Source organism: Monodelphis domestica, chromosome 5 (genome assembly GCF_027887165.1).
Source record: "Monodelphis domestica isolate mMonDom1 chromosome 5, mMonDom1.pri, whole genome shotgun sequence".
In the NCBI taxonomy this organism is placed as follows: domain Eukaryota; kingdom Metazoa; phylum Chordata; class Mammalia; order Didelphimorphia; family Didelphidae; genus Monodelphis; species Monodelphis domestica.
Window position 1 is genome coordinate 146,358,554 of NC_077231.1, and position 15,835 is coordinate 146,374,388.

The 15,835-nt window shown below is 37.7% G+C and overlaps 1 protein-coding gene across 1 annotated transcript in view; it reads left to right on the forward strand.

The window, feature by feature from the left end:
- Window positions 1-15,835, forward strand: part of CELF2 (CUGBP Elav-like family member 2) — a 969,858-nt gene that overhangs the window by 228,197 nt on the left and 725,826 nt on the right. Inside the window, exon 2 of the mRNA XM_056800816.1 lies at window positions 12,641-12,683. The gene's annotated coding sequence lies outside the window, so the exon portion shown is untranslated. The remainder of the gene's footprint in view (window positions 1-12,640; window positions 12,684-15,835) is intronic.

The following is a 15,835-nucleotide window of genomic DNA, read 5'->3' on the forward strand; positions in this document are numbered from 1 at the left end:
AGCTTATCAGGTTAAGGTCCATCCTAAAAGGATACAGAATTTTCAAACCAGCATTATAACCTCAGTGGTTGTGGTTGTCCTTGTTACCCACATTGCTGGCACACACCAGTGTAGTATTTTAAAAAATAAGTCAATAGACTCAGGAGAGTGCTTGGGATCAGCTTCCCAGGCCACTGCCTACAACACTACATTACAAAAACTGAACAGGCTAGTTTTTGTTTTGGAAAATGATGTATTCATAATACATCCCTAATTTTTCTGCCTTCCAAATAAATAATACCCATCTCTACTAATGGCTGCTGGCCTTGTGTTTGCAGATGACAACAAATTGAAATGGTGTTATTTTTTAAACACAAAAAGGCCTGAAGAATGGTCCTGAGACTAGTCACAACTGTAAATCAGCATGGAAATGTTCCCTATCACTTCAATAGCATGTTAGTCTGAGTTTATTGAATCTCTCCCAGGAAGGTCTAAGGAGCTTTTTCAGTTATATCTACTGGAGCGATAATATGCTTATTGATGGATCTTTTAAACACCATCCCCTCTATAGGTTTATGCAAATTAGATTTCCAATGGTGCCTATTTGAGGGTTCTTTGCATTAGACCCCAAACCACTGAGGATAAACATATGTTGTGGAATGTGAAGAGCAGATAGAAATAAAATGGAGCCTTTCCACATGCTCCACAAATATCCCACACCATTTCCGAGTCAGGATTGCTCCAAGGGCCACAGGTTGGTAGCATATTTTCACTTTCTCCATTTGCAGTTGAAACCCAGTTCAACTATTTTGGCAGAATTAACCAGTCAATTCACATGCATAAAAAGTGGGGGAGGAAAATCAATATACTCAGAAAAACATTCCAGCTAGTTATTTTTTTAAAAAAACTGAATTGATTTAAGAGGGGATTTGGAACAGACCGGTTGGTCCACATGGTTAAACAGCCTAACTTATTAGATTAGATTTAAATTGAGCAATTATGTACCCCAATAACTCTGAGGGTTGTTTTAAAGACCTTCCATGCAGCTTTTTCATTTATATTCCAGTTCTATCAGCCTGTGGAATCCACTGGTTCTGGTTGTAATAGGTCTATTTTTCTCAGTTTTAGGAGACAGTTCTCCATCTGTTCAGGAACTTGGCAATTGTCATAAATGTTCTTTGATATAATTATCCTTCAGTAAAACATAATCTCCCTGAGGGCAAGGACTATTTCAATTTTGGCTTCCTATCTCTTCCACGTAGCAAATACTGTGTCAGACACAGTATTTAGACACATTTTCTATAGATTTTTAAAAATGGATTGAATTGAGTTAGTATGCATCACATGATCCTTCATACAAGAAATATTTACTCAATGTCTCTTTGGTGCTTGCACTCAGTATGGCTTTCAGCCTTATCCTCAGGATAGCTTCTTCATCCAGTTTTCTTTCTAAAACATCATTTAGATTAATGTGTGAGAGAAAATAGACTTCTCACACATCCCACAGAATCACAGAATTTCAGAGCTGCAAGGAAACTCAGCAGTCATCTTAATTTGCTCTCTATCAGAAATGAATCCTCTGATTGGAAACCAATGATAAGGAGGAACCTATCTCATGCCAAAACAGTTCATTCGTGCCCCATTTGGGACAACTCGAAATTAAACTTCATGTCTTCCTGCTATTTAGCCTAAATTCAAGCAAGTTGGTCCAGGAGGTAAAGGGCTCGACTTAGAATGTGGAAGACCAGAGCTCAAATCCTACTTTAGAAATTACTATCTATGTGACCCCAGATATGTTACTTTAAACTCTCTCACTATTAGTTTCCTCTTCTGCAAAATGAGAATAGTATCTATGGCAATTATTACAAAGATTAAACCAGAATACTTATATATGTGTGTGTGTGTGTGTGTATACACATACATACATAGTGCTTTGTAAGCCCTAAATTACTTTATAAATGTTAGTTATTTCATCATATTAATATAAAATTCCTTTTTTTTTTTAAATTTCTACTTGCTGCTATTGGATTTGTCCTCTGGGCTTGTCGAATACTTAAGATAACTATTGTTTTCTATCTGAATCTTCTTAGTATTTGAAGAAAATAAAAACCAATATGATAAGTCCTACATGTGGTTATGCTTTGAACTCACAAAAAGGGGTAAATTGAAGCCAACTTGACCTCAATCAAGAGTGCCAATTGTTAAATTTTCATTGTGAACATTTACACCTCAGAAATCCACATATGCTAAGAAATAGGGCTTAATTTATTGTTCTATTGAATTTTTAGATTTAAGAAAAAAGAGTAAATGTTCATAGTGAAAATTAAACTTAAAAGTGTGTTTTATATATATATATATATATATATATATATATATATATTCCAGAAATCTGCTTATTAAATGTTTACCAGCACATCATTGTCTCCAAGCACTTGAAATAATAATTCCATGTGTACTAATGGCTCTGGATCCAATTGATTCCCCTGTGCATTTCTACACAGTGCAATATAAGCTCCCAAACCTACTTCAGGACCTGCCAACCTTGTGCAAATCTTAGAATCATATGAAGTACTCAGCTGCATGACAGTTTACAAAGCAACTCTCAAAAATGTGAGACAGGTGAGGAATTCTCCACTGGATCCTGGAACAAATTGAGTTCTGAGCTAAGAATTTGAAAGTGTACAAAAAGTGGCGTTTTTCCCCTCTGATACTCCAAAGAGTTCAATGTAGTGCTCAAAGGAGCCAGAAGGGTGAAAACTGGACAGAAGATTTTATATGGCCATGGCATAGTAGAATCTTAGAATCATAGACATTTGTCAGATGAGAAAACTTTGGCCGAGAGATTAGAAGCCACATATCCTGGCTCTCAATTCAACTAAATACAACCAATATTGATTAAACCATTTATAAGACTCCCTACTACCTAACAGAGATATATGGACAAAACCAACATTGTCCTTGCCTTCAAGGAGCTTCCATTCTGGGAAAGAGAGAGAATAAAACATAGTGGCTGAGAAGTTAATTTAAGAGGGGAGAGGGCACTGGTGAGGAGGGAATCACAAAAGGCTTTCCAGACAAAGCAGGATCTGAATTGAGCTTTGAAGCTAAATAAGGGCAGTGATAGCTAAAGATGGGAACGAATTCTGGGCCTGAAAAAAAATCCTACGTAAATCACTGAGGTTGGAAATCTAATGTCAGATTCAGGGAAAAGGGATCCCTGGTTGACTGGAAAGTTGCACATGTTCCTGGGAATTGGGTGAAATAAGCCTGGAAAGACATGCTGTTGAATTGATTTAGAAAAAAAAAAGCTAGGAGATGATTTGCTAAGGCAGATTGATCTCCCTTTTTCTTGCCTCCCTAGCACCAGTTCCCCACAGCCCTGTCCCCATCATAGCTATCTGTCAGGACTCCTTTCTTGCTCATGGTTCAAAAATTCTTACTAAAAGCTTTGATTTTTCTACTCCACTATGTTGCCCCATTAAAACCTCAGCTAACTAGAATGGTTAGGAAATGTGGTAAGTTTATAACTCACTTTCTAAAGTGTTAAAGTTACATATAAATCTTTTCTAGTTTCAGCCGTTATTCTTAGATAGACTTTTAAAGTGATTAGTTCATTTTTCTGCTTATAAGAATGATAGTCAATGCTATCAAAATCTTGGATAATTTGGGAAAGGGAGAACATTTTCTAATCTGAGAATAAATGTCTGAGTCACATGTGGGGGAATAAAAAAGCACCTTCCCAACTGCTATTTACATTTTTTATCAGTCACATCATTATTTATAAGTTCCCATTGCTTTAAAAAAAACTAATCCTGTAAGAACCCAGAGTAGACTAGATCTAATGTTTTCTTTGATAAGAATCTTAAAGTATCTCAGAATGATCTTTCTGAACATCAATGATCTTTGGAGATGAAAGATGTAGCCTGAAAGTTACTTCTTGTTATTTTTTTAAATAAATCTATGATACCTTTTTACTCCTTTTAAAAGTTCAGTGCAAAAAGAATGCTGTGATAATGGGGAGGGGTAGCTAGGTGACTTAGGAGATTGAGAGACTGGCCTAGAGGTTCTGAGTTCAAATTTGACCTCAGATACTTCATAGCTCTGTGACTCTGGTAAGTCATTTAATCCCCTTTGTATAGCCTTTAAAATGCCATGGAACCAATATGATATTGATTCTAAGATGGAAAGTAAAAGTTAAAAAAAAAGAGTGATGATAATTTCAAGTACTAAATGCTTTTTCTTCTAATTAAATGATTCACTGTACTTCCTTTCTTCCCTTTTTCCTTCCCTCCCTTCCCTTCCCTTTCCTTCCTTCCTTCCTTCCTTCCTTCTTTTCCTTCCTTCTTCCTCCCTCCCTCTCTCCCTCATTTTCTTCATTCCTTCTTTTCTTCCTTCTTTCCTTCCTTCCTTTGTTCCTTCCGTCCTTCCTTCCTTCATTCCTTCCTTCCTTCCCTACACTTACCTTTTATCTTAGTATTACTTCTAAGACAAAAGAGCAGAAAGGTTTAGGCAATTGGGATTAAATCACACAGCTAAAGAAATATGTAAAATCAATTTGAACTCAGGTCCTCCTGACTTGAGGCTGGGTCCTTTATCCACTGTGTTACTTACCTGCCCCTCCACTGTATCTTTCAATAAGACTATTTCGTGTTTACTGTGTGTGAGCCCTCACGCTTGATGCCACTGACACAAAATCAAAAATGAAAGCAATACTGTCCTTTAGGAGCTTTTTAGGGGAAAACTACATGTACTCAGAAAATCAAATATTAATTAATTTCTAGGGAGAAGTCATTAGGAACTGGGTATGGTAGAAATGGAGGGAGTGTTAAGATAGAGTTCCTATAAACGTTGCCCCTGGAGCTGAAATTGGAAAAGAATTAGGGATTTTGTGAAGTCCAAGTGGGGTTGGAGCCCATTTCAGGCAAGGGGGCCAGTCTGGGCAAAGACCAAGAGATAGCAAATGCAACATTGTGTATGGGGTGCAGTAAGCAGGCTGCCACATTTAATATGTAAAAGAGATTAATGCTCAGTAAGCTTTGAAAGGTTGGCCAGAACTAGACTGATAGGCTTTAGAAGCTAAACAGAGAAGCTTATATTTTATCTGCGAACTAAGATGGAGTCACTGGAGCTTTTGGAGCAGAGGAGTAAAGACATCCATCAAATCTGTGCTTCTGGACTATCACTTTGGCAGCTGAGTGAAGGATGAATTGGAAAGGAAAGACACTGAAGGCAGGGAAACTGATTTGGACATTATTGAAATAGATTAAGTGAGATGTGATGAAGACTTGAATTAGAGCGGTATCCAAAAAGGAAAGGGAAAGAGAGATATGGATTGGAGAGACAAAATTAACAAGATTTGGTAATTAATTGGATGGAAGAGGTCAAAGAAAAGGAGGTGCTGCTGAGTGACCAAATGGATGCTAACCTGGGTAACCAAAAGAATGGTGGTGGTGTCGACAAAAATAAGGAAAATAGCAAGAGACAAAGGTTTGAAGGGAATATTTATTACAATATGTTTTTATATTTTTTTAAATTTCACTATTTCAGAATATCCTGAAATAAAGGTTACATTTTAGTATTTCTATTTTACAGGTAGAGAAACTGAGGCTTGGTTGTTCTATTATTTCACAGTGGTATCTGACTCTTTCTGACCCTATTTGAGGTTTTCTTGGTAGAGATAATGGAGTAGTTTCTATTTCCTTACCACTAGCTCATTTTACAGAGGAGGAAACTAAGGTAGACAGGGTTGAGGTGACTCACCCAAGGTTATAGCTAGTAAGTGTCTAAGGACAGATTTGAACTCATAAAGAGAAGTTTTCCTGATTCCAGACCCTGCACTCTATTTGCTGTGCCACTTAACTCCTCCTTTATTATTTAGTTGATGGTAAACCTGAGACTAGGCAGCTAGGCTTTACCCCAAAGGTTTTTTTTTTTTTTAATGCTCACATGACCTAAAGTTTGGACATTCTTAAGTGACAGATTTTTATTATTGGTATTATATTTATATCATTATATCAACATATCCTTAAGTTATTATTATTGTTAATGATATTTTTATTATTGTTCAGACTATAAGTGTGAGGAACTCCTCAGGTGAAAATTCATTCAATGATCCAGATTCTAACCATCCTGGCATTCCTATTCCTAGAGAGCTATCTGGAGCACTAAATGGTCAATTGAATGGCCAAGGGTCAAATACCACCTGCTCTGTATCAGTGAGATATGAACCCAGCCCCTTGTGACTCAAAAACCAACTTTTGACACATTAGGATCATCTCTTTTGTGTCACTGTCATTGTCATCTTCACCATCCTTGCCATCTTCCTCATTAACAGAGACGATGTGGTTTATTGAAGAAAGTCTGTCTTGGAGATTAGCACACTGGGTTCAAATCTCAGCCCTGACTCATCCTGACTGTGACTAAGAAAGCCATCCAAATCCCTTAGACCGATCTACTAAACCATACGTCAATGCAGGTTGAGACCTGTGCAGGTGGAAGAGATGCCAACACAAGGAATTCCTTGTGCAAGTCATAGATCCTTCAGATGAGATAGCTATGATAGTGGATCGCTCCATCTCCAGAATTCTTCAGAGCAAAGCCATAGTCTTCTCTATCATGTGGATCCGATTAGATGGTCATTCAACGTCTTTGACTCTATATGATTTGTATATACCCTGGATCCTTGTTGCTAAGAGAAGACAACAAAATACACCAAGCAGTAAGATGTGTGTATGAACACACACAACACAGATGGTGCATAATTTCAAATTCTGGTCAGAAATGAAAGTCTGCAAATAAAGTTTTAAAATAATTTCTGGAAAAAAATACAAACCCCTGCAATGCTATTTAATCCAAAGAGTTATAACCTCCTCATCAGGCTGAACATGTACTTCCATCTCCAGTCACTGGGGATCTGTTTACATCAATGCTACACATAATTAGGCAGTTCTGAATACTTTTAAAAACTTTAGCTGTGTAATAACTAAGGATATATGAAACAAGACTACTCGTTCTCTATCTGTGAAAGAATAGTGAACTCGGAGTCCTGGGACCTGAATTCAAATTATGACTTAACCATCTACCTGTTCCTTATCTATAAAATAAAGAGGTGAAGTTAATGACCTCAGGGGACCCTTGCAGCTCTAATGCTGTTTTCCTATGATCCATCCTCTTCTGATATTAAAATATTCTAGAGTTGCTGAAGGAGAAAGGAATTCATCGCTGATGGGCAACCTTCTGGTAATGAACCTTTCCACATTTAGTTTATCCCTTTGTTGAATGGCAGCTATACCACCTATTTGTAGGCTAATCCTTCCAACCTTTCTGCTTGTAGGACCCATTGGAGCTTGGGATTTCCTTGTCTAACTTTGCAGAGTCACATTCCTACCATGATGAGGCTTCCGAGTGGGATTTCAGTGGAAGAGTATTGAACGTACTCATTTTAATTCAGTGAATTTAATTGGTTTGGCCTTTCTAAACATTAATTATTCAGAGGGCCTGGTCACAGTAACCCTAGTTGCTTAACCTTTAATTGCCTTCATTTATTAACATTAGCAGGCTTTTTTTTTTAATACAGTCTCAAAAAACAGACTGCTTCCGCTCAGCCACTACCTGTTTTTCTTGACAGATGTAAGGTACAGAAGACTCCGGTCTGAGATAGCCTAAGGAAACTCACCTGCCAGGATTGTTCTCTTGAGATGGTGGGCTTTAGTTGCAGGGTGTTATTGTAACACTTTGGGAGGATCTCACTCCCTTTATCATCAAAGTTACAGGGAAACCAAATGAAGGCTATTTATATACTGGCTAAGTGAGCTGCATGATTTATGGGCACTGCCACTGAGTTGAGTCCTTTCTACCCCATCACTGGGATGCTGGCTGCTGGGTCTCTGGCACCAGGAGATGAATGATATGGCAGCTTCACAGAAGTCATTGCCACTTCTGGCAATATGGCAGCTGTTTTGATGGGTTATTTGCAGCCTCTGTTGGCAAAAGAGAATGCAACAGTGCATGAAAAGTCCTTCTTGGAACAATTCCCAGCAATGCGTATGAATTGCTTGTTTGAGGAAATTGTGGCCTCTCTCTAGATAATGGCTGTGTCTTGAGAGTTCAATGAAATCAATATAAATGCGGTTAAAAGACAAAAATAGTGTTGTGAAAATACCCAGTGTCAGGAAAGCTTTGGTTCAATCCCTGGCTCTCACAGCAACTTTGCAACCAAGTCAGAACATTTGGGAGCATCAGTTTTCTCATCTGTAAAATGGTCATCTTAATACCTGTGCTCTCCACTTGATGAGGTGTGTGAGGAAAGTACTTTGTAAACCTCGAAGCCCTAGATAAATGTGAATTATTATTGCTTCAGCAAACTGCCAAGAAAGTGAACAGGCTGCCTTGGGGTCAGGCTGATTCCACTGTTCACATAGCCAATATATGAAGACTAATCAATGTTAGTCTGCTCCTTTGGACTTCAGGAACAAGGGAACTCTATCAAGCATGAAATCCAATTGCTTGACAATCAACTTGCAAACTGTCGATCTGATTGCTTTCAGAAACCCAACAACGTGTTAGGCAGCCATCGAGGTTTCTGTCAAGAATTTCCATTGAGTCTCAAAGTGCTGCTCATTGTGCAGAAGGCAACAGTAGGCTATTAATTTGTAAGAGTTTCCAAATGCAAGTTCTTCCAAACCACTGCTTCGGAATGCAGCAAGATTTGAAAAGCATGAAAGTTGTGTATGAATGTATGCAATAGCAAAAGAGAAAAGATTTCAGTTTCTCACAGATTCAGATGCATCTTTGTTGAATGGAAAGTAAGCATTGCCATCGTTGAACTAATGCTTACCATCCCTAGAACTCTTTATGTTCTGTCAGGGATTAAAGAGATGGCAGAGTCCCTCTCTGCAAGGAATCTGTAATCTCACTGGTTTGGTTACCATGGCTGTGAGGTTTTGTTACCACCACCACCCTCCTCTTGGGTGTTCTCTCCTTCCTTTGTACTTCTGATACTGCTCTGTTTTGGTTCTTCTCTAACCATTTCCTAATATTTCTTTTGTTGGTTTCCTTTGCTGGATCATCATCCATTTCCTGCCTGCTAACTTTGGGCATCCCCTAAAGTTCTTTCCTGGGCTTTGTTCCCTTCTCCCTGGATACCCTCTCCTTTGTTCATCTCTTCAGCATTCAGAGTTGCAGTGATCATCTCTATGCAAAGAACTCCCAGATATGCAACTAGTCATAATCTTTTGAATGCCAGGCTTTCATTACCAACTACATGGGGGAAATTTCCATATGGATGTTTCAAAGACATCTCTAAACTCAACATGCCCAAAACAGATTTCATTATATTCTCCCTCCCTCCAATCCACCCCTCCTCTACACTTTTCATTTCTGTTGATTGTACTTCCATCTGTCTAATAAACCATATAAATAACCTTAGAATCATCTGTGACTTTTCTCTCCCACTCCATTTATATCTAAGTTGTTACTTAACTAATGATCCCATCTCCACAATATCTCTTACATCTATACTCTTTTCTCCATTCACACAGCTTCTGCCCTAATTTAAACCCTGATCTTCTCTAACTTTTCGTCATTTCCTAATTCATACTCTTACTTCCACTGTTTCCCCTCTCTAATCTATCCTGCATAGAGCTGCCAAGTTGATATTCCTAAAATGTAAAACCAATAACATCATTCGCCTGCCCAAAACTTTTCAATGGCTCCCTACTGTCCCTAAGATTAAAATCAAAATCCTCAATTTGCCATTTACAGACCATGTCTACCTTTAAAGTTTTATCTCAGATTGCCTCTCTTAAATTCTCTTCCTAGCTTTGCTCTTTCCAAACCATCCCATCTTCCACCTCCCATTACCTTTGTGTGAGTGGTCTATCATGTCTAGAGTTCATTCCTTCATCTCTACCTAAAAAAATTCCTAATTTACTTCAAAGAATAGATCAAGTGCCACCTAATCAATAAGAAACCTATCTGATGTCCATTTTCATTTCTCTTTCCCTCTTGAAATTGCTTTCTATTAATTCATATATCCTTTATATTTACTTTTGGTGTGGACAAGCTATATTCCTCAAGAGAATGTATAAAAAGTGGGATAATCCCATTTTTTGTTTTCATATAAATAAGGCAACGAGGTGGCACTATGGTTAAAGTACTGGACCCAAAGTGAGAAATATTCAAGTTCAAATCCAACTTTAGGTCCTCATTAGCTTTGTGAGACTGGGCAAATCACTTAACCTCTTCTCTTTGTCTGCCTCGGTTTCCTAATCTATAAAATAGAGATAAAATAATACCTATTTCCTAGGGTTGTTGTAAGGATAAAATGAGATAATATTTACGAAGTGCTTTGCAAGCCTTAAAGTGCTTTTGTTAAAATGGTGCCTAGAATGTGCCTTGCTCAAGGGAGGTACCTAATAAATGCTTTTTTTTTTCATTGATTTGAATGACTTCATAATAACTTACTGCCATTTGTCATAAAACCCACAGATTAGGGTCAAGCCACAATACATGAAAAAAGTCAGTATTTGAAGGATCTCCTTTCCATTGGTCCACCTAGTTCAGGCATGCAAGGAATGGAGTGAAATTTTGGTTCAGAGTGAAAGGAGAGAGCTTTATAGATCAGGTGCTTGTGTGGCCCATTCAGCCACTCTAATGTGTACAGACCATAGGGTTCTGAGGACTGATGATGGTTACCCAGCCTATCTAAAATGTAATATCCTTAAGAGAAGTTTGGTTATCCATTTTATTCATTCCATTGTGCAAATGTTACAGAAGTTTTTATTAAATATTAAAGATACATTCCAATTTCTGGGGAGGAAAATGTATTTTTTAAGTATTTAGGGAAAAGTTCCCTTACAAAGGTTGAACATTTTTGTCAAATGTTCTCTTTTATTACTTTCAAGTCTCAGCTATCAGATTTTCCCATAAACTCATCAATCAAAGAATTCAGTGCCCAGGAAATTGTGATGAGGAAGTTTCACAGATGAGCTTAAGTTACACAGCTTTACTGTTTCTCCAGGCCATGCCCACGTGCAGGGCTAACCCTAGAGGCAAAATTATGACATAAATGGAGTTTTTGTTAGGTCCTTTAGCCCTGACCTCTTTTGGAATATTTTCTCCCATCTTGATGACTCTAAATCCTCACCTAGGAAGCTCATGCTTTTTTTCTCATTCCATCTAAAACAACTCCCAGGGAAAGGTTTGAGAAACACATACCAGTATCCAGTATCAGACATGACTTTTCTCCAGGATATTTCCATTTAAACAGGTGACAAGAACTCCTGTTAGACTTCATCAAAGGAATAAAGCTTTAATTTTGACATGTTAGGTATCAGGTAGACAAACATGGCAAGGTTGATTGTATAAGCATCCTCCCCCTGATAGGAGTAACTGGGCATGCCATTCTTCGCTTTATTTCCTCCATGAATTTTTCTCTAATCTAAGCAATATGTATCTTCTTTCACAATATGATGAATGTGGAAATATGTATTATGTAATAACATGCACACAACTTATGTTATTGTCTTTGCCATCTTGGAAAGAATGGAAGGGGTCGGGGGAGAGAATGGATCACTAAATATCAGAAAACAATTATTAAAACTTGTATTGACGCATAACGTGGAAAAAATAAAAATTAATTCTTTTTAAGAAGATGAAAGAACAGTGGCTTTGGAATGAAAAGATCTAAGTTAGGAATGTCAACCCTGCTATTTCCTCTCATTGGTCAAGGCACCCAGCCTCTTCAGATCCTTGGTTTCCTGGTCTGTAAAATCAGGATAATAATACCTGTCCACCTCATAAGGTTATATATATGAAAGCACTCTGTAAAACATTACATAAACAACAACATCTCATTTCTTTGTGAAGCCAGCCTGCTCTAGTGAGCAAACAAACCTCTCCATCTCCATTTATTTCACTAGATATGATACGAATGAATTGGGACATAAAAATATTTGCTGCATTGAGCTTATCTGAATTGCTTTGAACACTCTGGAACAAAACTGCTTTTGTTAATACAAGGTTGTGTTATTTGACCAAGAATTGAAAATGTTCTAACAAGAAAACAATGTATGTATGGGAAACAGGTTTCATTAAGCATGATGCAACATCTGAATAGGGTGATTAGGCGTTATTCAGGGTTAAGAGTGCCAGTAAAGCTCCATGTTAAGCCACCAGTCTGCCTTTCTTTCCTTAGATATGAAGGCATTGATTTTTCTCTCTCCTTCCCCCTCTATTTAAAAGTGGGAGGGGTGGGCAGTATCCCAAAGGCCCCAAGGTAAGTGTCTCTTTGTTCTGGAAGGAAGTCCATCCTATATACATTAATGTTAAAAAACATTTTTTTTAAAAACTCTAGCGAGAGCTGGAACAAACAAACACACACACAGACCTCCTCAACCTCCTCCTCTTCCTATTTCAGTCTACAATTCAGCATTCAGTTCAGATGTATGGAGGGGGAGGTTTTTATGAGGGCAGCCCAGAGAATTAGGCCCACCTGCTTAATTGGCATGCATTTCCTTGATTCTAACTAAAATCTAAGAGAAAAATAAGCAGCAGTTGTTGTTTTTTTAATGGAAATTCTACTATTGCAGGGGCTTTTCTAAAGATGATGGTTTTTAAAAATCAAAGAACCAATTTTTTTTATTTCTATTGATATTTTTAGGTCTATGAAGGTGGAGGAATAAAGAGGTTGCCTAGGCAAAAAGGTAAGTCTCTACCTCTAATTGAGGACTTTTGATTGACAACTTGAATAGTAGCTACTAACCTGTTTGTGCTTGTGGTTTTGTCCTCCAGAATTCATTTTCTGCTTTTAATCTTTATGGGACTGGCATATTTCCTCTCGATTCCCTTCCATTTTCCCTCCTTTATTCTTTATGATTTCTTTCCTTTTTCTTTATTCTTCTTTCTTCCTTCCTTCTTTTCTTTTTTTTCTTTTTAGTTTTCTTTAGAACCTGACTCACCTCTCTTCTACCTTGTTTCCTTGATGACATATTTAACTTTGTTCTTAGTTTATCTTTGAGTTATGATTTCACTTGTCTTGTTGTTGGGTCATTTATTCAGACAGATATTCTTTTAATTTTATTTTCACTTCATAATTTAACAATAACAAACAAGGGCTGTCAGAAGCAATTTCTTATGAAATCATTTTCTGGGAATAAAGTCCCTGGCTCACTTTTGAGAATGGAAGTAGTGATAACCCTGGTTCCCCAGAGGGTCTCCTAAAATCACAAGATAGGGTACCAAGGGAAGATTAACCTCGGTGTCTTTTCTAATGTATAATCATATTTTTCTCCCCAGAACTCTAAATCCCAACTTCCCATGTTCCCTCTCACATTACATGATAAGATAGGGAGATTATAAGTTTTGCATAGCTCTACCTTTCACTCTTTTCCCTTGATTGGGGAAAAGGGGGCTTTATGCCAGCCAGGAGAATCTACACATGTGGGTTTACTGTTTGTTAGATAATTAGGTTGAACTTCTATTTCTTTTAGTTTATCTTCTTTCTACTTAAAGTGATTATTAATAAAATTTATAAAATATAATACTTGGAGTTATTGGATATTAATTTAAATCTTACACTAACTTCAGCTGGTGTGCCTTCTTCCCACTACTTATAGCCCTCTGACCAGAGTGGGAACACATGAGAACATGCTTTCACTTCCTTCTGGCCAGGGCTATTTGAAAAGCCAGAACCAAACTTAAAACAAAGAATCATTCTCCCTCTTAAATAATTTAATACTGCAGCTGAGCTGTCCCTACTGTTCCTGTATCCAACCATCATGGAGATTTATAGGACTGCCCAGTGGCCAACAGAGCCCCAAAGATACATTGAAACTAATTAGCCATTCTCCTGACCATCGTTTCATAAAGACTGTTCATAAACCTTTTTTCTGTCTTCTGAGGGGCTTAAATCTCTTTTGCAATTCAATGGCAAGGCCTGCACACTCTAGAGCATTGTTAATGAAAGATGATGCCTATTAATAGCACTTTCATTCATTAGGGTTTTTTTAATTTCTTTGGGTTGTATTGAGTTTTACGCCTGTGGAATTTTTTTTTCATTTTTCATTACCTTTCATATTTGTGTTTCTTTTCAATGTTTTAATCCAATTACCAGTCCAGTAAACAAGCATTTGTCACATCTACAGTAGGTGCACTGAACTGTGAGTGGAAGTGATTTTTGATTACAGACAGGCTAATTTTCAAGGGACAGGAAGAACAACATGCAGTGAACTGAATAAAAGAATAATGGAAGATACCTTGTTAGGTGACATGTGGTACAGAATTAGAGCCCAGATGGGGAATAGAGAAGTTACTTAATACTAAAATACATATGCATCACATATCTAATGGCCAGAGACAGGATTGTTTCAGTCCTGGATCTTTTCTTCTATGAAAGGGAAAGGTTTACAAGTATGTCTGAGAAGCATTCATTCATCTTATTGTTTTGCAAATGGGGGACTACTTCAACCATAGATGGAGATCTAAAAGTGATGACAAAGCAATATTGTTATGTAGACAAAGCTATTCTTCAGCGCTTTTCTTCTTTTTGATGGCATCTTCTTTTGTCCCAGTTGCCCAGGATGGAATGAGACCATGGCAAGATGCATGGAGAATAAGACTTGGGAGTCAGGAAATTGTTGTTCTGTTGTGTCTGACTTCATGACCTCATTTGCAGATTTCTTCACTGAGATATTGGTTTGCCATTTCCTTCTCCAGGTCATTTTATGGATGAGGAAACTGAGGCCAACAGGATTTAGTGATTTGTCCAGGGTCACCCAGCTAGTAAGTATCTTAGACCAGATTTGAACTAGTTTGCACATCCACTTCACCAACTAGCTGCCCTAGAGTCAGAAAGACCTTGCACCAACTCTACTTCTCATATAGTGGTGACTGGTTCTATCACTTAATTTCTCTGCTCCTCGGTTTACTCATCTATAAAAAATGAGAGGCTTTGGTTCTAAAGTCTTAAGGTCCTTTCTAGTTCTAAATTTATAATCTTATCATCTTCCTTCCCTTAACCTACCAAAACTTGCCCCCAGGTCCTTCAGTCAAATAAAAGTATAAATGACTGGTGGTACTTTCAGTTGTTACCTGTTTTTGTCAGAAACTACTCTTATTTTCTTTCTATACTCAGGACCATCCACTTAAACCACCATATCCACACACTCAGGATTGGCTATAACTTGTATTTAAATAGGGATGGAAACTTAAAAGCTAAAGGAAAGATGCCTTGGGGAGATACTCCAAGCACCTGCCAGCCAATAAGTGGCAGTGAGAATCAATTTAGGGATGACTAGGAGATGAGAAGGGGAAGGAGACTGGATCTGGATCTTTGATTACAATTGTATAAGGAAGTACCAGATAAGGAACTCCTATCAGTGTAGACATTACCTCCTCTAACATAATTTCTACTCTGACATGAAGGTAAAAACATTCAGCAGGTTGGGGAAAATGAACATCTAGGCTGAATTTGTCTGTTTGATTTCCTCACTGTCCCAGACCTAACACAGTTAGAATCCTAGGCTAGGTATGAGGGAAATGTATGCCATTTCCTTCTAACTGGTGTTCAGAACAAACATAGGTTTCAAAAATAGCAACCCAAATGCCACTGAATTAAACCAACTTTCATGCTCTTGTCCTTAAAGTGTTAAAAGACAAATGCCAGAATATGATAGAGCGTATTATCAGCAGAAGGGGCTCAAGACTGCCATCTCTTTAGCTAAGTCCATACTTGTTAGAATTTGAGATCTCCCAATACACTAATAAATTTCATTTGATCAGAGAAAAACCAACAAAAATAAGAAAGGAAACCCAAGTGGTCCCCAGGGACCACGGCATCAAATTCTTGAGAGCTAAA